Genomic DNA, 24,281 nt, shown 5'->3' on the forward strand with positions numbered 1-24,281 from the left:
ATTCTTCTCAGATGCAACTCAGTGTGAGTTTTCATTGAACCTGCTCTGTCAACCAGGGTCAGCAAAAGTGTCAGTGAAAGTCTTAAGACTGTGGTTGAAAATGCAGCATTCACTTGAAAGAAACATCTGCCTTCAGCGCTCATGAAGACGCACTGCTGTGATGAATGGACAGGTTGAAAAAAAAAAAAACATCTGAATGCCTACAGTTGTTTAACCATGGAAGAATCAAGTGGGGAATGTAACAACATAAACTATGGCATATATGACCACTATTCATAACACTGTATGTCAGGCAGGTATATGTAGGTATTAGGTAAAACACAGTGACCTTACATAGACACCAGTGAAACAGCTTAAAGGATGAATACATTCATTACAACACTGGAAATATTTAGTCCTTGAACACTCTTACAAAACCTTTTCCAAATCAAAATTAAGGAGCAGGCTTAAATTGGTGATTTTTTTTCTTCTTTTAATAGGTTTTACAAAGAGTTCAACTCTTCAGAATTAAGAGTTTTAAATGATTTTTTAAAATGACTGTGGAAACAAAGGAAAATCTGTAAAGAAAATGTCTGCATAAAATGTTCTGCAATCTGCAACCTTGGTTTTTTTCTTTTCACTTCTCAACAGTAAAACATCTACAGGAAAATTGTACACCCGTGGACTATTTACATCGAACTGGATTGATTTACAAATTACTTTCCAGTAATGCTTCACCCAAACAACATAATTTAGTGGCGAGTGCTGAGTGTTGGTAGCACAAAATGGAGTGTGCTGCAAATACAAGAACAAACAGGGGCAGCAGTATGGTAATGCACCTACACTGGGCAGGGATAATTACTTTGCGCTACCTGGATAAGAATGTACTGCATGATTATGTGGTTGTATTTTGTTAGGAGATCGGAGGCACGAAATAAGTTCAATTTGGAAACACTGGCAGTAATGGCTAGTTGAAATAACACATCAGTTCAATCAAACCCTTAAAAGAAAGAAGTCTGAGACGCCAGACAGACTCCGAAATCACAATTACAACAATTTACCAAACCTGGGAAAGGCTATTATTTACTGCCTACTTTTTTTCTTGTGGGAATAAATCAATGAGTAGATGAGACCTCAGCCTATACATATCTGTAGAGCCCATGTGCATTACTTTTATAATTCATGTTGTAGTAATGGAGATCGATCTTGGTCTCAGTTTCATCTCGGGCAAAGGGGAGACAGGGTTTTATTTCGAAACCGGTCAAAACCACATCTGTGAGGCTATTGCTAAATTGCTTGTGCATTGAGGGATTTCTTTATATATCACGGTTCGATGTAAAACTTATTGGGTCAAATGCAACCAATAACTTGACTTGAATTTCATAATCTTAATTTTTAGAGAAGTTCTGTCTGTCTGAAGATAATGTGAGCTAAATATTCTAAAGTTATATCATAAAATGCTAACAGCAGTTTCCAAAAGAAAACACACAAATAAATGTAATTCTGCTACGTGGATGCACAAGGTATCAACTATGAATCCATTAATCATTTTCTTTGAATCAATTTGAATAAATGATTGTTTCAATAAGTGAAATATAGTAATAGATAAATAGTAAAATTGTGAAACAGACATGTGTAAAAATGAAAAAAAACAAAAAACTTGTCCTTTATTCCAGAACCAGCTGAAAAAAAACAACCACAAAAAGTATAAAAGTAAAAGGAAATTAAAAAAAAAAAAAGCATCTATATAGAAATAACAATAACAACAGTATTGCCTGACACATTGCACTTCTACTTCTGTAAATATGTATATAGCCTATAGGTTTTTATTACTACTATTATTTGCTTTATTATTGTTTGTTTTTTTGCACTGTCCTTAAACATGTACATGTTTCATGCACTTTATCTTGTTGCCTTGACCAATGAATTTCCCTTCTGTGGGATCAAAAAAAGTTAATTTAATCTAATAAAAGCATATATGAAAATATCTATAAAGAAACAACAACAGCGGTATAAAAGCATATATAAAAAATATCTATAGATATAAACAACAACAAACCAGTCCAATGACAACAATCTGTCAGGTCAGTCTTCAACACATTTCGATCCAACTTACTAACTTACACCAACTGACCATGGAACTAACATACAACTGTGTGTTGATCCTGGTGTCATGTGCATCACAATAAGAGTCCGCGTGAAACACAACAGTGGAACCAATACTTTACAACAGAGAAATTAAGGAAACGAAGCTGAGATTCAGGAAAATTGTAATCAAATAATTTTTAAAATCAATTTGAGTCGCTGTATTGTTTCTGACTCCGTATTACATACTTAAGAGAAGTCGCTAATGCAGTGTTAAATTCATGAGAGACAGAGGGTGCTGTTCCCCACTAAAATCGATGCTGTTTAGACAATAATGATTGTATCAATAACTATAACACTACATACTGTGCCTGTACAAAAGTATGTTTTAACTGCTGTTTGACTCCACTACCCCTTACATGAAACATATTGTAATACTGGAAACAAGATGACATAGTGTTTTTTAACATGTAATTTTAGTATGAATAAAAACACTGCCATAGGCAGAAAAGTGTTAAGAAACACTAGCTGGGTTTTGCACAAAATGCGCAAAATGTAAACTGCGCAACAGAAAACTGGTAAACGAAACACCAAATTGTCACAAAAACTGTCAAAGGTCACAAAAAAAGTCTTTTCACTCTCATCAGGTGGCTTTTGAGACATTTCAATATATAAGTATAGTGCAAAAGTGTAATGGAAACATATTTTGCGCATTTTCACCCATCTATGCACGGTGGTTTTGCTCAGGCCAAATGTCTCCCCTATGACCCTGTACTCAGAACAGGTGGTTCTAGTTTGGATCAGGCAACAGACACTGGCTTTTGTGTAGGAACTGCTTCCCGAAGGCAGGACAAGTCTGGTGCCATGAGAGGTTCACTAACATCACACAGTTCATTAAACGTTGCCAGGGTCATTAGGAAATTCTGGATCCACAACTCGTTGGTGAATTCTTGATGTACAATTCCCTCCCATAAATCCATTCTGCGTAGCCACTTCCCATAAATAAGGACTTTGCCTTTGGACGATTCTACATTCCCTTCTTCTTTAGTTGAAGACAGTCACTGTAACAGCAGTAGAGGAACCCACACTACAGTGGAAACACTGTGGAGGTTTGGAAGGAAACTCAGTGCGTCCATCTTCCTTAAACGAGCGTCTTGCGAGAACTATACAGTATATTACAAGAATTACGACATGTCGTGAGACGGGACTTTACTAGAATCATGCATCAGAAGCCAAACACTCTTCAGTGGAAACACCTACAAGTACTTTGTCAAAATTGTCATTTATATGCTCTTTTTGCCCCCCCCCCCCATTTTTGCCAAACTAAGAAATTTTCAACATATAAAAATAAGCTAACTGTTGCAATGTCTTTCATTACATTATCCTGGTTGAGACCAAATGTACGTTTTTTTTAAGTGATGACAACAGATAGATACAGGCCACTGACAGCTTATATCCAGATATTGACTGATATCAGCAAGTATCAGCTGGTAACAATGTTCAGCCAATATATTGATGTATCCCTACTTAAGTGTATCAATAGCTGATGATGATGATGATGATTATTATTATTATTATTATTATTTATTGTGCAATTGAACAGTCTGAATTGTCACTAAATTGATATTTTAAGTAAGCAACAAACACCCTTTGGTATAATCTTCCAGTGTGTCTCAATGCCTGGATTGAACTGTTGTCCCATTAAAAAAAGCTCCCCTTAATACCTGCAGAGTCTGAGGGCAACATGCTCTGGAGGATTATTTCTGGCAGACACACTTTCTTCCTGTGGGTGTCAGGTGGTACACAGTCCACATAATGAGGACACTGACACAAAAACACAACACACACACACAAAAAAAAAAACACACTTCATGTTGTCTCTGTAGCAATATTTGATCATGACGTAGGAAGATGAATTCTGTGTGAGGAAACTGTTTTTTTTGCAGAGCATATTTTACCTGTTCCACCACTCAGCTCTTTAAGCATATGTTGTGCCCTGTGAACTGTGTGCACCCACTCGCTGTGACGACTTCACTAATTGTTTGCCGTCCTTGCTTGTACAATGCTCATTAATCTGCCTGAGATGCCACTGCACCACAACCACAGTTGGTGCAAAAAAACACTATGTCACGAGCTCCGGTCTGCATTGACACGCGGCTGCACTATCCACGCACTCATTCAACCTCCCCACCACCCCCACCCCCACTCCCCCCTCCCTCATCTCATCAGTTAACCAGTCTCTCTGTGGACATGCTGACAGGACCAGAAACTGGAACATAGATGCCGCGTCAGATGATGACTCACAGCAGCATCCTACCACTGCCGACTAATTGTTACACCTGAAGCATATGCGACTGCAGTCCGAACCTCCAAGGACACACAGGCTGATCACATCCAAACCACAGGCTTAGAAAGTTAAAGAGACAGAAATGTGGTTAAGAGGAAACCTAAAAGAATACTGATGGCGAGAAATCACATCAATTCCACTCACCTTCATGTCTCTTCACATCAGTGGGAGATTGGAAAAGTGGTGAGGATGAATGAATGTCAGAATGAGTGTATTAGGGAAAAATGGAGGGAAATGGAAGGCTGGCAATAAAACGGGAATGAGTGTGTGACTGACATGAAATCAGATGATGAGCAAAGACACAAAGAGGAAGAGCACAGCTGATGACAGAGGCAGAGTGAGAAATCAGCAGGTTGTGGTGTTGTTGCAGGAGAGAGGAGGCGCTCAGACAGAGAGAGGCACAGCCAACCGAGTCTAGACTGCTTCTTAAAGCGAGGTATCCGCATTCACGGCATGCAGCCAGCCAATGACGGATCCGAGTGAGGCTGGGGGCCGCTGCTGACTGGCTGTCAGCGAGTGGAGAGGATGGACAGAGGGGACCGAGGCAGCCAATGAATGGAGAGGGCTAACTAAAGGGGGAGATGAACCTGGATGTGTGTGGGGAAAGCATGCACCCACATCAAGGGCATTCAAAGTCTTCAAGATGAATGTCTGGACGTGGAACAATACAAGTTTGAAGTAAATCAGTAGAATAGCGACTAGTGCTGAAATGATTAATCGATTAATCAATTCAAATCAATTACAAAATGACTGGATTACTTTTAGTGGTTGTTGTTTCAACTGATTCTGGAAAAAAAGAACAAGGGTTTTGTTATTTTCAGACATGTATTTTTTGCATTTTTACTATTTTTTGTCATCTATTCAAATAATCGTTTCATTGATTACAAAAATAATTGATATCTGCAGCTCCAGTAGTGACATTCTGATACAGTGTTTTGCCCAGCAAGTCAATTTCCACTCATTCCCAAAACCATGCATAAAATCTGCAAAGAGAAAATGCTATTGACAGCTTAATAAAAATCCTTTCACAATTAGGCTGTGACATTGCCAGGACAAGGGTTTAGGCACAAAAATAACTTGGTTTGGGTTAGAAAAGTGGGTCATGGAAGGGGGCAGTTACATGACAATCATCGCCATGGTTACAGGGACAAACACATGGGAATGATTAGGTCTATGCGTAAAAAAGAGGGCTCATGTGGGCTTGGATCTGCACAAATTCTTAAATACCATACCCAACTGTACCAGACCAGACTGCTGTATCAGATTCTATCACTAGGTGTCAGACTCAGTAGATGCTCCAGAGTGTCATGAGACCACTAGAGGCCATGAACAAGTAAAGGAACTCCAGACCACTTCGTGGTAATGCACCTCTACAACTGCCAAGAAACACTAAAGAATGAGAAGTGTTTTTGTGCTACTTCATCTACGTTGTCACATTTTTGCAATTTTATTTTTCTATGAGACCAAATTAGCCATTTTTGGCGCCGTGATAAAAAACACATATGAACTTTCTGGAAAGCAGCCTCAATGTTCCATGTAGAGTTTGCGTTAACCGAAAATATTCCATTTTTTTTTTAAAGATGACAGAAAATTCTGAAGGCCATCCATCATTTTGACAGATTAAAATACAGATGGTAATCTACCAAAGAAAGTTTTCACACAACACTGTGAACAGAACCTGCTGGCAGGATCACTGGACTGTCTGTCTCTTAACAAGGCATCAAACAGTCCATAACAGCATCGTACCTGTATATAAGCCTACAGCACCACCGTTCACAACTACACTGAATACAACACTGCAGAGTCATGCACCGGGTCGGGTACTGGTAGTTGATCCACAGCCGGTTTGTTTTATTTTGAAGTGAGCGTCACCTCTGTTTACATCTAGTCAATGACGTTATTGAGCAGCACATATTAGAGATTTATTGATGATGTGCAATTTAGCCAAAAATAAAGGCCTTAAAAGTGAGTTACAGTATGTTTAATCACAAGTCGGGTCAGGTTGCAGGTCTAATGTGCGAGGGTACAGGCAGGTGCGGGTTTGGAAAAGTGGACCCATGCAGGACTCTGTAACACCATTACTTCTTTCAAATGACTCACCGTTAGTTCACCTGTAGTACCCCCCCGTCCAGTTGGTGGCCAGTGTGCATATTAATCAGTCATTGTCAAGTCTTGTCTCATTGTTTAGCTGACTTTAGCCAAAATTATACTCTGCTAGCACAAAATGTCAAGACAGCCGAGTCTCCTTAGTTATTTTAAAAAGCCCAGTAAATGTGATGGCATTGATAGACAGTGAAAAAACAGGAGCTGATGCGGTGGAGGATGAAGGACAAGTAAGCAATACTGATAATGTTTATCAGCCAGCAGCAATTACACTTACTGCATCGTTGAAATGTGTTTGAACATTAAAGACTACTAAATATATATCTCATTATCATTAGAAATTAAATATGAAATGACGGATAATAAAGATGCACCGATACCGATACAAGTATCGGCATCGGCTCCGATACTCAGTGTGTGTACTCATACTCGTAAAAGATATCCGATACAAATGCACCGATACCACTTACGACCGTGTGACATTCACAGTTCAGTGCAGCAGGTACGTGGCGGTGGAATAATGTGTGGGGAGTGTGGAGATTTTTCAGAATAAATGACGGTGATTAAAGTAACACTGACTGCAAGTAATGTTAAAGACACAGACAGATACGGATGCAGTGTTCTGTCCGTCCTCTGCGTACATTCCATCCATTTACCAGGTGCTCGCGGATGCATAAACAGAATGAGAATACCAGCGGGTGAATGGAGCGGTGTGGACCGCCGCCAGCGGAAGTGAAAGTGAAACTTATCGCTCATTTCTCTACCTGCTGAAGCTAAGCTTTTAAACCTTACCAGTGAAAACGCTGCAATATTAGTATCACATAAGTGTTACCTCTGTCGTCTCCATGTTTGTTATTACTGACTTTCTTCTTCTTCTTCTCAAAAAACTTTACTCTTCTTCGGGGTATTTGTCCAGTATGGTTAATTCAGAGCGGCGCCCCCTGGTTGATTAATTGACAAACGCTCATTCCAACACATTAAATGTCAGTAGCAGCACTTTGTTCCAGTCAGACTAATGACAACGACAATAAAGCACATTTACAAAAGGAATTAACAACTGGAATGGGATTATTAAGTACTTGTATCGGTACTCGATATCGGCAAGTGCTCAAATGCAAGTACTCGTACTCGGTCTGGAAAAAAGTGGTATTGGTGCATCCCTAACGGATAATAATGTGTTATAACGGAATTTTTATGACCCTGTCCAACAAAATGACGGACAATAAAAATGTCAAGCACAACCTCTGGTTCCATGTACACATCTGCTGCATTACTATGATAAAAGTCAATTCAGTCAGTTTGTGTAATTCACACTAGTTTAAGCTCCTACAGATGAGAAATCATATATAGAGCTGAAACCATTCATCGACTCTAATCGATTAAAACATGAATTAATTACTATTTTCCTGGATTGAAGCTTTGTTTCCTTCATTTCTCTGCCTCTAAACATTGGTTCCACTGTTGTGTTTCACACAGACGCTTATTGTGATGCACATGACGCCAGGACCAACACACAGTTGTATGTTAGTTCCATGTTCAGTTGGTATGAGTTAGTAAGTTGGATCCAAATGTGTTGAAGACTGACCTGACAGATTGTTTATAGATGTCATTGGACTGGTTTGTTGTTGTTTATAGATATTTGTAAACATAATTTTAAAAATAACTGATAGCTGCAGCGCTAATTCTAAAGCTAACATCTGTTTCCATTTTGAGAAGAAAGATCGCAGTTCAGACAATGGACTGTGATTAAAAATACATTGTGATATGATCTTTGGGCCACATTACTCACCCAAAATTTCAACACCTTATCTTTGGCTGAGGCTAATTTGTGCTGTCATCAGATGTTATATGGAAGACAAAATTAGTCATTGATCAGTCATCACAATTATCTCGTGTGTGTCGGACTGGCCAGCCTGGCCTATCGGTTACACAGAGACACTAACACACACTATCTCAACACTACAACTTGGCTGTGAGCCACACATCACTTTCTGTTCCACAACTGTTCTTTTCAAAGACTTGCTGAACAGTACTCCTTTTTGTCGTTTGTTTTCAGCGGGCAGACACAGAGACTCTGGTCAACACAGGGGAAAGTGCAGACCAGAGTCACTGCAGCCAAACTGAAAGAAATACAGAAACGCCACAGAGGACCGCCACAGTCAACAGCTCAGCACTCAAAGAGAATACAACAGGAAGTACAGACAGAAGACCCTCCTCTGAAGACACGGTAACAGGCACTTCCACTTATGTAGTCTATAGGGATCTTTGAACTGTACAGGGCTTTCATAGCATTATTATAAAAGCATTTCAGACGTCCACAAATATTTAGGCCCGACTTGAAACTTTTAACTTGGCCTGCATTTTTTGACTTCTATCAAAGATTTTTTTTGCAATATTTTCACATAATATATCTTTTTTTTTTCCTCATACAGTAACTTTTTTGTAACGTTGTTTTGTTTCCTATTATATGACTTTTCTCAAAATCGGACAAGTCCGTTTCGATAGATAGATGCACTGTATTGATCCCAAACTGAGAAATTACAGTGCAGTAGCAGAATGACCGTAAAAAAAACACTACAAAAGAGCAAACACAGTATATATAATAAATTAGAAGTATAAAAACAGACATGAATAAAAATAACCCAAAAAACTGGATAATTAAATTGTAATATTCTTTAACAAAATACAATAATAAAAAAACAACAGAAATAATAATAATAATAATAATAATAATTATTATTATTATTATTATTATTATTATTATTAATATAATATAATCTATTTATGGTCATATTTTTATCTTCTCACAAGATTATGACTTTTAATGATTATTATCATATTAGGACTTTTCTATCCAAAATATCATGACTTAACTACTGACATATCAGATTTTTTTATCTTCTGTGTTGTCCTAATAGTGCTCCATATCTCTTCATCCTCTTAAACATAAACAGCGTTTCCTTTGTTTTCATTTAGCAGTGCTGCACAACCATAGAAGAGGAAATTCCACCACTGCAAACATATACACACTGTAATTTATCTTTAAAAGTTATGTATAACTAAACTTAATATGCCCATGTGCTATGGAAATGACTATGTTACTATTAAAAAAGAGTATATTAAGTGATATAACCTCAAATTAAACAGAAACTAAGACCCAAACAGCAACAGATATGAGACCAAACTACAATTATTTTCCAAAGCCTTTCAGCTGTATTCAGATTACAGCAGAAACAATGCATAAACTCAAAGCCAGGCATTAATACTCACACACACCCGTGCAGCTGAAGCAGTATCTGACACCATCTCCTGAACTTTACGTCCTGTTCCCAGTGCGCCCTTCTTTGACTTCCTCTACACAAACCACTAAAATGGCCTTAAATTCATCTGTCCACTCCAGTTGACTGGTCTGATTTGGTGTTTGTTTGAGCTGCCGTGGTTTTCCTCCTCCTTAAACATCTCTCACTCATTCTCTCTCCTTTCTGCCCCCCCACTGGCCCTTGCCTGCTAAAAAGCCTATCTGCGTCAGCTGCACCTGCTGCCTCTGACTCTGTGCTTCACAGCAGGGGGGCGCTGTCTCCAACAACCCAAACACACACTCACACTCTCACGCTGTATGCTGTTAGGACCAGTCCGTCTCCGTGTGCAGGAGGGGGGTCGCTTAAGAATGACAACAACAACATGCATGACTGCAAAGAGCATGTAGCTCTCAACACCATCTTCAAAGGCTTGTGCAGATACGCACACTCACACACACACATTTCCATAAATCCTCTCACTCATTCTATTTTCTCTGCTGCTGTGAGTCTGCATTGCAGTACTAAGTCAGGTTGTCAAGAGGAAAAGAACTGGTTAATCCTTTAGATTGCATCTGATGGCCATTACATGTACACAGACATTCTGTCAAAAAACCCACATGTCCCTGCAGCTATATCAAAAGTTTCTCCTTACACTTAGTTTAGTAAAGTCTGGTAAAGATTAGTGATAATCATCCCATTGTCTTTCATTAAAACCCCACGGCAGCAAGAAAGTCTCTAAACACATGGTCCACCTTTATAACAAACTATCATTTTATCTTTTTAATATAGAAATATTTATCTTCTCTTAATAATTCACTTCAGTTCAACAGCACATCACAAGCCTCGGTGAATTCAAGATGGAATTTTGCAGATCAAACTTGTCCATTTTTCATGTAAAATTCAACCATATGAATAGAGCTGCCCTTCATCGATTATTTTTTGGAATCAGTTTATCTATTGATTATTTTCTTCGATTAAATTAAATGACTACTTGAATGGGTGAAAAAATATTAAAAATGTGAAACAAGACATGTCTGAAAATGAAAACTTCTCTTTATTCCATAACAAATTGAAACTAAGTAAAAGGATATATAAAAAATATCTATAGTAATAACAACAACAACAACAACAACAACAACAACAACAACAATAACAATAGTATGATATTATACAAATATCTATCGATATAAACAACAAACCAGTCCAATAACATCTATAAACAACATGTCACTGCAGTCTTCATCACATTTGGATCCAACTTATTAACTTAAGCCGTGTTTCCATTATATGGTATTGGCTCGACTCGGCCTTTTTGAGTTTCCATTATGTAAAAGTCCCTGGAATGTGGTACCCAGTACTATTTTTTTAGTATATGCTTGGCTGCTGTTCCAAAACGAGTGAACAGATACTAAAATGTGATGTGTAAACAGTGCAGACCACTGATTGGTCAGAGAGTTATCACTGCGTCATCAATGCTCGGCCCGCCATTTTTAACAAACCAGATTTGGAAGTTGACAGTTAATATACTGGTAGGCTAAATACATCCATGATGACAGCCCGCAAAACGACACCGTGGTCAGTCGACGAGGTTCAGACATTTCTGTTTTTGGTGGCCGATGAAAAGATTTAGCGTGAGCTTGACGGAGCAACACCTAATGAGCGAGTTTATCAGCAGAATTCGGTAGTATGCTGTAATGGAAACGGCCACCAGGAATAGTACCTGGTACCTGAGTCGAGTCGAATCGTGTTGAGTTGAGCCAGTACCACGTAGTGGAAACGCGGCTTTATACCAACTGAACATGGAACTAACATACAACTGTGTGTTGATCCTGGCATCATGGGCATCACAATAAGCGTCCGTGTGAAACACAATAGTGGAACCAATGTTTAATGGCAGAGAAATTAAGGCAATGAAGTGTTGATTCAGGAAAACTGTAACTGAATAATTTTGTAAGCGATTCAAGTGTAACTGATTAATTAAATCAATTGATCATTTCAGCTCTACATATGAATACACGGCTAAGCTGTATCAAAACATACACAAGAAATTCTGCATCCTCTGCTGTCTCTCGACGGAATTGTAGAGAAGGTAACAAATCACTGTGAACCACCACACTCCACTCACACTGTACAAGGCAATTTTATATTGTGGATTTCCACTGCATGATTTACAGCTTAAGGAATGAATTAACTTCCAAACAGAAGGGCTGACCTGAACAGCTCCAAGTTTCTGCTGTTGCTATGGTAATTGATGTCCGAGTCGGCATTTCTGTTTTAAATTTTTAAATGTATTGACACACACAGTAAGACACAGTTACCCAACATTACGCACTGTATGTCAACTTTCATCATTATTAGTTATTATCAAGCTAAAAAAAAGGCATTACATGTAAGAATTGGTGTATGTACCTGCAGAGACACTGCCCTCTTCCTGTATTTCTCATTTTTCTGTGTTCACAGCATTTCTATGCAGCAGCATGTAGACAAGTAAATGTGTATTCACAACCAGTAATAGTGCAGCACTGGGTTTATGGGCAGGATGAACTTATAGGGAAGACTCTTCTGTTGCATGTTTGCGCCCTACGAGACCATACAACTGGGATGAGCACAGACCCCCCCCCCAAGTTACTGAAGTGACCATGAGGATGCTAGGACTGCAACATTTTGTCAACTAGTCATCAAATGGTCCAAAGTTTGGGAACATTTCTTATGTAACAAAACCAAGGAAACTGTCACATGCCAGATCTGTAAGCTGAGCCTCTCATACCATGGGGCCACTTCAACTATGCAAGAACATCTGAGGAGGAACCATGTTTTGAAAGATTCAGATGCACCTCGGTAAGATAATTAGCTCCCATGCTAGTAGCGAATCTACTACTGTATGTGCAGGTGGAAAGTAATGTTGTTGATTTGTTTTGACAATTTTATAACAACATGTATGCAGCATTGAGAAGAGTATGAGAGCCGTTCATAATCTGACCAGTGGACTAGTCGTTACAGTAGTCGATGACTCGTCGACTGCTGAAATAGTCATTAGTTGCAGCCCTAAAGCAGACATGACTTCTGACTGTGCTCACTGAGAACATTCCAGTATGGTTGTGTAAATGTATGGCCGAGGTTGTGTTTTAGGATGTAAGTGTTCAGAAACAATGAGACAATATTTTACTTCCATCTGTTCTCATCACTTTTGTTTCATTATGTTATCACTTTGGACAAATGTAATTTAGGGGGTTTTGAAAACTAATATGCTTGTTCTGTGTGGGTAAAACAAGGTTTAAACACTAGGTGACACTAATGTCCCTAAACAGCAGAGATTAGAGCTGAAATGATTAATCAGTTAATCAATTTGAAAAAACACTTTTTGATTACAATTGACCTGATTCAAAGTTTCATTTCCTTAATTTTACTGCTGCTAAACATTGGTTCCACTGTTGTGTTTCACACGGACGCTTATTGTGATGCACATGACGCCAGGATCAACACACAGTTGTATGTTAGTTCCATGTTCAGTTGGTATAAGTTAGTAAGTTGTAGATGTCATTTGACTTGTTTGTTGTTATTTATATCTACAGGTATTTTTACATATACTTCTATACTGTTGTTATTGTTGTTATTTCTATATAGATTTTTTTTATATCCTTCTACTTTTATACTTTTTGTGGTTATTCTTTCAGCTGGTTCTGGAATAAGGGAGATGTTTGTCATTTTCGAACATGTCTGTTTCACATTTTTAATATTTGTTTTGCCAATTTAAATAATCGTCAAATCAAATCAAAGAAAATAATTGATAGATTAATCGATTACAAAAATAATCGATAGACAGCTCTACTGGAGATACACACATAACCTTTAATCTTAGTGATTGTCTTTTTGTGTCATAGTTCTCATCTCCAACAATAACAGAAGCTGTGACAGAAGGAACCAGTGGACACTTTTAAAGACACGCCAAAACTTAACCCAGTCCTCTTGAGTTATGGAGGTGACATGTGCACCATTATCCAGAGGTGGAAACTTTGTGCTCCTTAAACATTAGTATGTATTTGACAGCCCTTCCTTAACAGACCAATTTATTGCTAACTACACACAATATTTTCCACAGAAGCCTCTGGCATATCAAGTTTTGCTTTTCCTTGGTGGCTCTTGGAAAAACACTGCTACTTCCTTTTCACTTCAGACAGTTGACAATATTCAAAGAAATCTGTCTCACGCTCTGTTCATTTAACAACTATCTGAGCCTTTAGCAACACCAAAGCAGACCGTGTTACAACAGCAAACAATCGAGCCCCCCTCTGGTTTATAGAGTTGAGTAAGCCTTATATTTAAATACTCTTAAGGTCAGCTTTCTCTGGTTTCAGCCGAGACTGTCCACGGGTTTGACTCCCTCACCCAGCAATGGCAAAGTGACTGAAGCGACTCCTCCCAATTATAAGTTTCTGTATGAGAAACTGTACTGTCCCTGCACTGTTTGTGCTGTTAGTTTCAAAAAGGGACTGAAAATAGGACATAGAAATATGTGAAAGAGCTCTGAAAAACCATGAAAGTTACTACGATTGTATAAAACAATCTTGGGCAAACAAGGCTCATGAAACATCCAGACACAAACATACAAAAGAACCAAAACCACTACAGACAAAAGAGCTGCAACACAAAGGATGCAGAGCCAAAATACTGCTTTTAGAGTCACAGAAACTATTAGTCACCCCTGAGAAATCAACCCTGATCACAACAGGGATCCTAATTGACCAATCAAATTATGCTTCAAAGACCAATATAATAGAGCCTGGACCTTTATTATGGTTAACAGTCAGGGGGCTGACTATGCTGGCCAGCCTTTCCATCATATGACTGCTAAAACAATAAGGATCAGCACCTACCAACAGCTGTTTTGTTAAGGTCCAGTTTTCTTCTCTTTCTGCCAACTATCTCCATGTTCCTGAGCGTAGGAGTCATTTTACCCATGACCCTTCTCTCATCCCCTACCCCACACTTGGCTTTGTCCGGATGGTTCCAGTTCTCTTCCACGAATCAGTAAAGGTGGCCAATAACGAACAGAGTCTGCTTCACCCCCTCTCCTTCTACTTTCCTTTCCTCCCCCTTCTTCCCAATCTCTCCTCATCTTAGGTGTGGAAACAGAGAAATGTGGATCTGGCTCTCAGTGCAAAAATCAGTGCCAGGACCTCCAACCTACCTACATTTTTGTCCGCTGCTGAGACTGATAATCTGCTGTTGGCATTGGTCTGCAGCATTAAAATGTGTTACTGGGGCAAAGTGGGTGCCAGTATTAGCAAATGTTGGAAATGCAGTGGGAAAAGAGCAAAAGACCCAGTGAGGAGACAAATTCCCAGCACAATCAATGATGTTCTGGTTACACTAATGAGAATACATGAGTTTGTCTTTCTTTTGAGCTTCCATTCACACCACAGTGGCTGCTGGTTGACTAGCAGAGACTTAAACCAAGTCTTCACTCAGGTGGTGAAGAGAAAATGCCAGATCTTTTGATGTAATGGAGTGGAGTGTTGGGGAAAAATTAGCTTTATGAAAATGCTGACATACATTGTCATGTGGCCTTAAGCAAGTGGGTGTCACATGAGAATCTGGGCTTGCCTTAAAAACACAAAGGGTTGTAGAAAAGCATGTCAGGCAGAACCTTAGCATCATGACTGTGGAATGGCCGAAGTTCCAGATTACACACATAATTTTGAACAGCTAGAGCATTTAGACCTAATATTCTAACATGAAAGGTTGTTTCCCATCTGGACACAAAAAGGGTCTCCATTGAAGTCACCTGAAGTGTGAATCATTGTAGGGGAGTCACACTCTACATGTTGGGAAGATATAATTGAACAATCAATGCCAATGGAGAAATGCGGGGCTTTGTCCGCGCATTCTTTATTCTGTTGGTTCCTCAGTACTTGGTAGTGATTCAGTTTCATGTTTAAGAAAGTCTAGAAAAGTGATCCGACACTGTAAGCTTAATGATGAATTTGTTAAAAGGTGGACTAAGGCTAGCTTCATTCCAAAACAACAGCAAATAATAAAGGATTAAATACCTGCCATTATCTACTACTTTGAGTTCTTTGGTTAACAGTTCATCAAACAAATTGGTTTTCAAAGCTAACAAAGTCTTTTTCTTATGCTTGAATCTTTTGTGGGTTTTTTTCCATTGCTGAAAATGTTTCACAACTTCTGAACCATGATACATCAATACGATGAAATAATTTCGGTAAAATGCAGTTTGTCTTCTTTTCATGGTCATCAGATATGACCCATTTGGACGTTCAGAGGCTCCGTAGTGGACGTGGAAACACTGTTATCATTGATTCACCAGTAAAACCATGTAAATGACAGTGGATGCAGACACTTGTTTTTACATTCAGTTATTGATACCTTTGCTGAAAAAGTCACTTTTTTCCACTTTTCTCTGTTTCTGATATAAGAACCATCAACTTTAATCTGAGCTTTTATGAACATCTAGGCCTACATGATCAATAAATGAAATATAGGAAAATACCTGACTTTAACTGGAAAAAAAGCAAAATACAGAGGATTATATTATAATAAATAGTGATAAATCACTTTAAAAAGGTTAAATAGAGAGAAAATTTCACTTGGGATCTGCCACAAAAGCAGCACTGGGTCTTTAGGAGTTAAGTATTAGTTACCAGAGGTAAAATAAGGACACCACCATTTAAAAGAAACTGACCGGAGGTGACAATTTTTCAAGCATCAGAGGAAATGCATTCTGTTTATTTTGGTTTACAGTAAAATCATGTGTGTCCTCGGATGTCACTATCCAGAGTATGAGGTTAACAGAAAGACAGGAGAGAGAGAGTGGGAGAGAGACTGAGAGTGAGAATGGGCCCTCTTAAGCTGGATCCAGTAGCCTGTGCCCTCCTGCTCTTAATCCTGGCTTCCAGCACATGACCCAGCTAACAGTATTATGGAGTGCTTTGATTAGACCTGCTGCTGTGCGCACGTAGCAGGAGTCGTAGCAATAGAGAAACATGGAGTCCGGTGCTTTTGACACAGCTTTGCGAGAATGCCACAGAAAACACACAAGCACACTCCATTAGCCATATGTTTACCCAAAAGCTAAGTCCACGTACTGTGGAAGTCGAGACACGAGGCTTGCTAGATTAGGTCTGTGAGTCAGTGAGTCACCAGATTACCAAGGCACTGTTATTCTAAGTGAAAACTAAGAGTAATGCTTAGAAACGTGCTGCAAGTATTAGCTGTCAGACGGCACAATAAGGTGCAAGAATGGCACTTAAAGCAGTCACAACAGGAGGGGACTTTCACATGACAACTTCAGCAATGGGCTTTAATCGCATCAGGGGGTCTCACAAGGCACATTTTAATATTTCTCAAACTCGATGGGGATGAAACATTTTTACTGTAGTGTGTGTATGTATTTAGCCCATATTAAGCATCAAAAACTATGAGTACATATACACTGTTTTAACGAAATATTACCTGAACCCACAGTAGGTGGCATTTACAGACCAAAATACCTAAAAATGGCTAGATGTTATTTATTTTCTTGACTGGTTTAAATAAAGCGTATCAAAAGGTTTCCATCAGTGTTTGAATTTGGAGAAACCTGTTTATTTCTGAACTGTTAGTCTGTTTCACTTGGTGTCATATCCCTTTTCGTAAGCCAACATTAACATTTTACATCATTTTAGACAATTTCACAAGACTAAGATGAAACAAAAAATATGTTACTAAACTTGTGAAAAAGTAATTTTTATTGAGTTACCTTTAAGTGAAACGCTCTAAGCAAAAAAAAAGTTCAGCCATGCTGTGTATAAGTTTAGAACATACTTTTTCAAAGACTGTCACATCCCACTGGTGAGAGGATTTCATTTCAAATAAATAAATTCACAATTCAAGTATTTCAAGTCAGAAGAGGAAAAAAAAATGAAAGCTTCCACCTACAATTACAATACAAGAGGAAAGCCTGTTACTTAAACACATGTTCATCAAATATATTTTTCTTGAAATGTCTTGTGTTTTTGAGGTTACTCAGCAATTACAGATCTGAAATTTCATGATATATATCATGAATGTTCATTTATGTAAATTTATTACTATCAAAGTCAGGCTTTGTCTGAATATTGTTGAGTTGGTTTGTTATTTCTTAAAAGTAGGTCCCCAGGAAAAAGTTTGGGAACCCCTGGTTTACAGTTTTTATGACAGGTACCAAAAGAAGTGGTGCATCTGCAATATGAGGGTTTGTTGAGCGCAAATGTCAGGCAACGATAACAAGTTACATGCAAATTACGAAGATCTGATGTTGAAAACAAGTCAGAAACAAGAAATATTCAAAGAATAGAACATCAAAAGGTTGGGGTAAAGTACAGCAAATTTCTGCAGAAAACCACAGGTGGTCAAAATCACCTTACAAAGTAATGAAATTATGGCAGAAATTAAAGGGGATGTAAAAGGGTCTAATCTAATACACGTTTGTCATATTTACTAAATATCCCATTGTAGTCCACTAGCCATCAGTTCTGTGTGTGTGTGTGTGTGTGTGTGTGTGTGTGTGTGTGTGTGTGTGTGTGTGTGTGTGTGTGTGTGTGTGTGTGTGTACTGAAAGAAAGCCCCAGTTCTGTTTAATTAAGACAAAAATGAAGTGATTCCCATTGATCGTATTCCAATAAATCTGTAATGGAGGCGTTACTGCACATGCACAGGACAGGGGTAAAGGAGGGACATGAAGGCCAGGAGGGCTGTTAGTTGGATGTCGACTTCAACTATTAACACACATCTGAGATTAAATAATTAACAGTGACAATAACCATCAGTTACAACTTCAAAAACTGGCAACAACATCAACTGTGTTTTTATAATAATGAGCAGTAATGAAGGCGGTCAGGTTTCAGCACAGCATGTCCTCCCTGTGGGGGTTCAACTGTACATCGTATTCCCTATAGTTAAACAATGTCTCTACAAAGTTGATGCAACAAGGGATGAACATGAACAGTCGTAAGCCCTAAACACACAGTCTTTATGCCCTGCAATAAAATGCATTCCAGCTGAGAGATATCTGAACGACAAAACTCCCAGAAGATTGATGAAGACAGAACGTAAACAGACCACAGTAAAATATTACACCCTGTGTGGCCAGTGTTATCTAATCACATGTTTGCTGGTCACCGCACATTTAAAGCAGAGGCTGCACACAAACACAGTGTACTTTTCAACTTTAAAGGAGTGGCACTTTGCATTTAAGTGACAGATTTGTCTTTGCAAATCAGGTTACACCCACATATCGCTCACTTTCCAAGTAAATGCAGATCAAGTATTTATTTACAGCCATAAACTCTCAAAAAGCACTACCACAGCAAAACCTACACCGTTTTTTCTTTTTAATGCCTATAAATATATACTAATATCAATAAATACATGGATTTCAAAGTCAACTACTGAACAACCTCTGCTTGAAGACATTTTTGGAGTACATGATGGTTTGAGGCTGTGTGAGGAATGTGCACGTCCTTTCTTGGTGTCTGACTGCTGTCGCAGCATGCTCCACTCTTGAAGGGAAGTCATTGTGACAGGGGGGCTGCTGGTGTTCCGGTAAATGGGGAGGAGGGTCAGTCTGCACCGGTCAACTCTAATTTTAGTGGGAAAAATCATTTCCTTGAGACTTTTCCACCCATCACTTCAAATCAGACAACAAAAGGGGGCACAGTGACACTTTAATCCCCTTACATACAACATGAATTCAATGCATAGAGTGCATCCAAGTGACAATGGACTCAGGAGGTGAACTGCAAGTAGGAGGGCCAGGACACTGTCAGATTCTACAGTTACCATGTGTTTTAGGTTGTTAACTATAAAAACTTGCATTTATGTGTAAAAGGAGTGGGCACAGTGTCTGAAATGTCACCCACTGGATTATGGATGACCCTTTGAAGTCTCACAATTGTATTCTGGAGGTGTCTTTTTTTCTGAGCCAGAAGTGACCATATATGGACAAGAGGGTCACACTGGGGAGAAGCAAGGGAGGACACTCTTCAAGCTAACAACACCTTACTGCTAACACGACTGCAAACTAACTTGCTGAAAGCACCACCTGATCACAATGCAAACAAGGAAATAATATGTTAAATAAACAAAGCACAGAATTTCAGCTACCTGCTGGATGTTGATGAAATGTAATGACTTTAGCTAATGTAGATAAGTTATCCCAACAGTCCAGTATTTTTGCTTCCACAGACACCTAGAGTTATAGCCATGCATTTGATGTTCACTAACACTACATGGAACTATAGTTAGGCTATTTTTTATGTTATTTTTGCGACATTTGCTGTTTTAGGTGCACCTTTTGAGCATATTGGCTAAACATGCGGTCCGGTTACATCTGCTGATTTTATTTCTCCATCATGCCTTGTTAAAATAGCTAGTCATTTTGATTGTGTTCTTTCATTCATGAGTGACAGTTGGAGTAAAGGTGCAGTCTAGAGAGTTTTGATTTTTACGTGCAACTTGATGACACCACTTGTCCGTCATCAGAGAAAACTCAAGCACAGACTCCATCAACATTGTAGGCCCAATATACAGTTACATTTTAGAGCTGGCAAACGTCACTCATCTACATAAATCAGGCTTTAACAACATCTATAGGAGAGGTGTCTGTCAGGCAAAACAATATTATATTCAATAAAGAGAAGCTCTGAAAGCCAAGCTCAGAAATCCATCACCAAAGCTCTTAAAGCACCAACAATTTACAAAAAAAACAAAACAAAACAGTATACTTTTGGGAGGTTCAACTAATTCAAATGAGACTAGAACTTTTCTGTGAATTTTTGGAAAGAGTGTCCAATCCAAGGATCCAAGGAGTTTTTGCTGCCAGCATCTAGTAGCATTAAGCCTGTTGATGCACAAAGATCAAAGAATGCGTTTATTTCACTCCAACTTTCAACTTGCTTCTTCACTGCTACATCTAAGGGCATTATTGCATACAAAATACATTCACAGTAGAGCCAACAGTGAGATCTTCAAATCAGTTTGCTTAGCCTAGTGATATTAACGGTGACAGGAAAAAAAAAAAAGGTGCATATCGTATAATCTGAGACCCCAAACAGACGTGTTTATGTATAAAGATTATGTTGACATGATCCATTGACTATGGTTCAGGCAGCAGCTGGGTAAGCCTTCTCAGCATTACTGAGGTTGCTGCTGGGGTCACTCAAAGCCAAAGTGAGGCTGGAATGTGTGAAACATTATGAAGATGTCATCACCTGTTAGTACACCTCTGGAGATTTTCGAGGCTACCCAATCTGTCTTCCTTACACTTTACCGTACTGACACTACCTTAGAAAAGCATCTTTGCTCAAGGATAAAAATCTGCTCATTTTAAACACACTCAGCTTCCAGTGTTTTTCCCTGGGGTTTGTTGTAGTACAGCAGTATTTTTGGTGTCACTGCATTTTCCAGGCTCCGTTCCAGGAAGGTTCCCATGTCTATGTTTGGAGTACCATAGATCTAAAGAGGACTCATTATACAATTTACTATGATTAAGTGAAAAGGGTGAAGCCAAAAACCTGTACTAGACCACTAATCATATCCGCCACAGTGTGAATTAATTGTTCTTTTAAACAATGAAGCCCCTCTAAAGCCGTGTCAGCTCATTAAAGCTAATGGCATGATTCAGTGCAGTCATCTGTACGATCACAAAGGAGATCCCTCACAACTCTACAATTAAATGTCAATTGAGTGAAATGAAACACACGATTTATTTTAAAACCCTAACTGCACCACATTAGTTTTCTATCAAACCATGTAAGACGATATTCTGTGAAACGGACAAGATGAAAATTGTTTGTATAATATTTTGAATATGTAAGAATTAGTCAGTCAGTACCAGAAGTGTCATGTACAATAAGAGAGATCAGCTGTGGGCTGAACAAAAATGTAATCAAAGCATCTAAGTATATGAACACAGTATCATCACATAGTGTCATGGAGTTAGAATAATGCCATCTACATGTGTCCCTGAAGTCAACATTTCACTTCCTTGCCACTAGTTGACTTCAGACTGTGTGCATTGTTGAATAAGACCTATAAAATTCTGTAATCAATTACATAAATTTATTGCCAAATAAAATTACATTTTAGTGTGAACTGTGTGATGAACTGGTGCTAACATGCTGAAAATAAGCCTATTCCTAATGCCTGAAACCAAATACTTTAAACAGATCTAATAAACTAGTGCTCTGTGTGCTTTTTCAAACTGAAATGTTCAACCAAAGTGACTCAACAAAGATTACTCAGAGCACATACTAATTGCTAGTATTTGCAACACCACTTTATACAGTTTTTGTGTCTTGTAAACAGTTTGTTTATATGCCTGTAATCCTGTAAAACTAAATTGTGTGGATTTCCATTAACATTACACAGTAAATCAGTCTGAGCGACCATTTGCAGATAAATGATACAAGTGCATTTCAAATCATCATACCCTAAAATATTTATGGTTAATACAAACACAATATAATGCACAACTGCTTTCCTATATGCCTGCATACATTTTAACATATATGTTGAATAGAATGGATATAAATGAGGCTACATGAATAAGGATCATTACTGTGAGATAATTTCATGTTGTGATAATGGACAAAGCAGAACAAATGTTTACTGTTTAAATGATTTAAAGCGTTGTTGTTTTACTTTATTTGCACATGTATATTTGATACAAAATAAAACAATACTAATATAATACATTTTGAATATTTTACCTTTTGATTTGTGAAATGTTTGGTGCTTTGCAAGTGAAGAATAGTGTCAAACAAACAAAAAAAAAATCAACTTTCTTCAGTTTGCACTCTGGAAAACATATTTATATAATCTATGAAATCATGATTATTCATTGGTATGTTAACCAAATTGTTAGCTACAGCATCAAAAGCCTATTCAAGCACTACGTTAAAAACATATACATATACAGATGGAGAGTTCTGTCCGTCCACTGTGTTCATTATGTCTGTATTTCTGTCCATTCCCTGAGAGCTTGCAGATGTGAAGCCAAATGGAGAATTTACTCATTTATTTATTTACTTTAATTTAACCAGGAAGTCCCATTGGGATAGAAAATCTCTTTTGCAAGAAAGACCTGGCCAAGGTATCAGCTCTACAAAGACAAAACTATATAAAATACTTACATGAAACACAATGAACAATAAAACAGAAGAACAATTCTTCAACTGTAATGGCCACAAGAAAAACAGTGGCATTCCTCCTTCACTACATTCTCCATGATTCTTCTAAAATCATTAACAGAAATGAATGTTTGTAGTTTAAGAGTTTTTTGAAAATTATTCAATGATCATGGTGCATGATGAGAAAATATCAATTTGCCAAAAATCTGTCAGAACTCAGGGAACAGTCAAGAACAACCACTCAGAGGAACGTCAATGGAAACTACTAGAGTTAACAGAGAGAAAGATGCAGAGGTATTCTGGGAGTTTACCCAGCAGAGCTTTATACATGGACATAAACCAGTGTCGCTGTCTACGAATAGTTAATGGTGTCCAAAACACTAAATCATAGAGAATGCAGTGGTTAGTGAGAGATTTTGCATCTGAAATGAAACATAAAGAAGCATGATCCACTGAGTCAAGGCTCCTTAAAATTGAGGTAGCTGCATGTACAGTATATCACCATGATGAGTCAGAGACAGAAAGGTGGCTTCCACGAGATTTTTCTTTGCGGAGAATATGAAACAGGATTTATTTCTAAAATAAAAGCCAATCTTTAATTTGAGTTTCTTAACTAGATTAGAAATATTAACTTTAAAAGAGAGCTGTTCGCCAATCTATATTCCCAAGTACTTATAGGAGGACATCCTTTCAGTCAATGTACCGTTAGATGTAAAAATTCTTAGATTGTCAAAGTACCACCAGAATACCAGAATACAGAGCAGTACCACCGGGAACCATAGGGGGCAGTGTTTTAAGATTTGAAGAGAATAATTTCCCGAAATGGTAGAACTTTTCAAAGAGCAGCTGTGTGAGTTGGTGAAAAACTACATACATATTTATGACTACTACCCTTCTCAATACCAACATTAGCATAAACTAGGGATGAGAAAATTATCCGGTAGGTATTGATACGCCGACACGCGCATGCACGATCTGAGTGCACTGATAGAGAAGCTGCAAGTGAATGAAAAGTTTGGAATGATATTGCGATGTGTCGATTACTGAATGTTTGAATTGATAAAATTCGATCCATTCAATACAATATATTTTTAAAGTGTTACTATTTATTTGAGTAAAGTTTATCTTTTCTTCAGACCCACGTTAACATGTGCCACGTGCACACACCAGTATGAGCTCCGCGGATGCACTGTGGCACGAGTGCTGTGAATGAATACTGTAATGTCTGTATCTGAATCTGACAAGACTTAGAAGGGAGGTGACGATGTGTACTTTTTACTATATCAACTGTATTGAACA

General features: G+C 38.2%; 1 protein-coding gene across 7 annotated transcripts in view; it reads right to left on the bottom strand.

The window, feature by feature from the left end:
• slc20a2 (solute carrier family 20 member 2) overlaps window positions 1-24,281 on the bottom strand; it is a 91,195-nt gene that overhangs the window by 48,672 nt on the left and 18,242 nt on the right. Inside the window, exon 1 of one of the 7 annotated variants that reach the window (XM_030142694.1) lies at window positions 14,688-14,893. The exons of 3 other annotated variants lie outside the window; for them this stretch is intronic. The gene's annotated coding sequence lies outside the window, so the exon portion shown is untranslated. Of the gene's footprint in view, window positions 1-4,555; window positions 4,799-9,784; window positions 9,958-14,687; window positions 14,894-24,281 lie in introns of those variants that run through there. 3 more of the 7 variants (XM_030142695.1, XM_030142696.1, XM_030142693.1) reach the window with 3 other exon arrangements.

This window comes from Sphaeramia orbicularis, chromosome 9, assembly GCF_902148855.1.
Source record: "Sphaeramia orbicularis chromosome 9, fSphaOr1.1, whole genome shotgun sequence".
NCBI classification, from domain to species: domain Eukaryota; kingdom Metazoa; phylum Chordata; class Actinopteri; order Kurtiformes; family Apogonidae; genus Sphaeramia; species Sphaeramia orbicularis.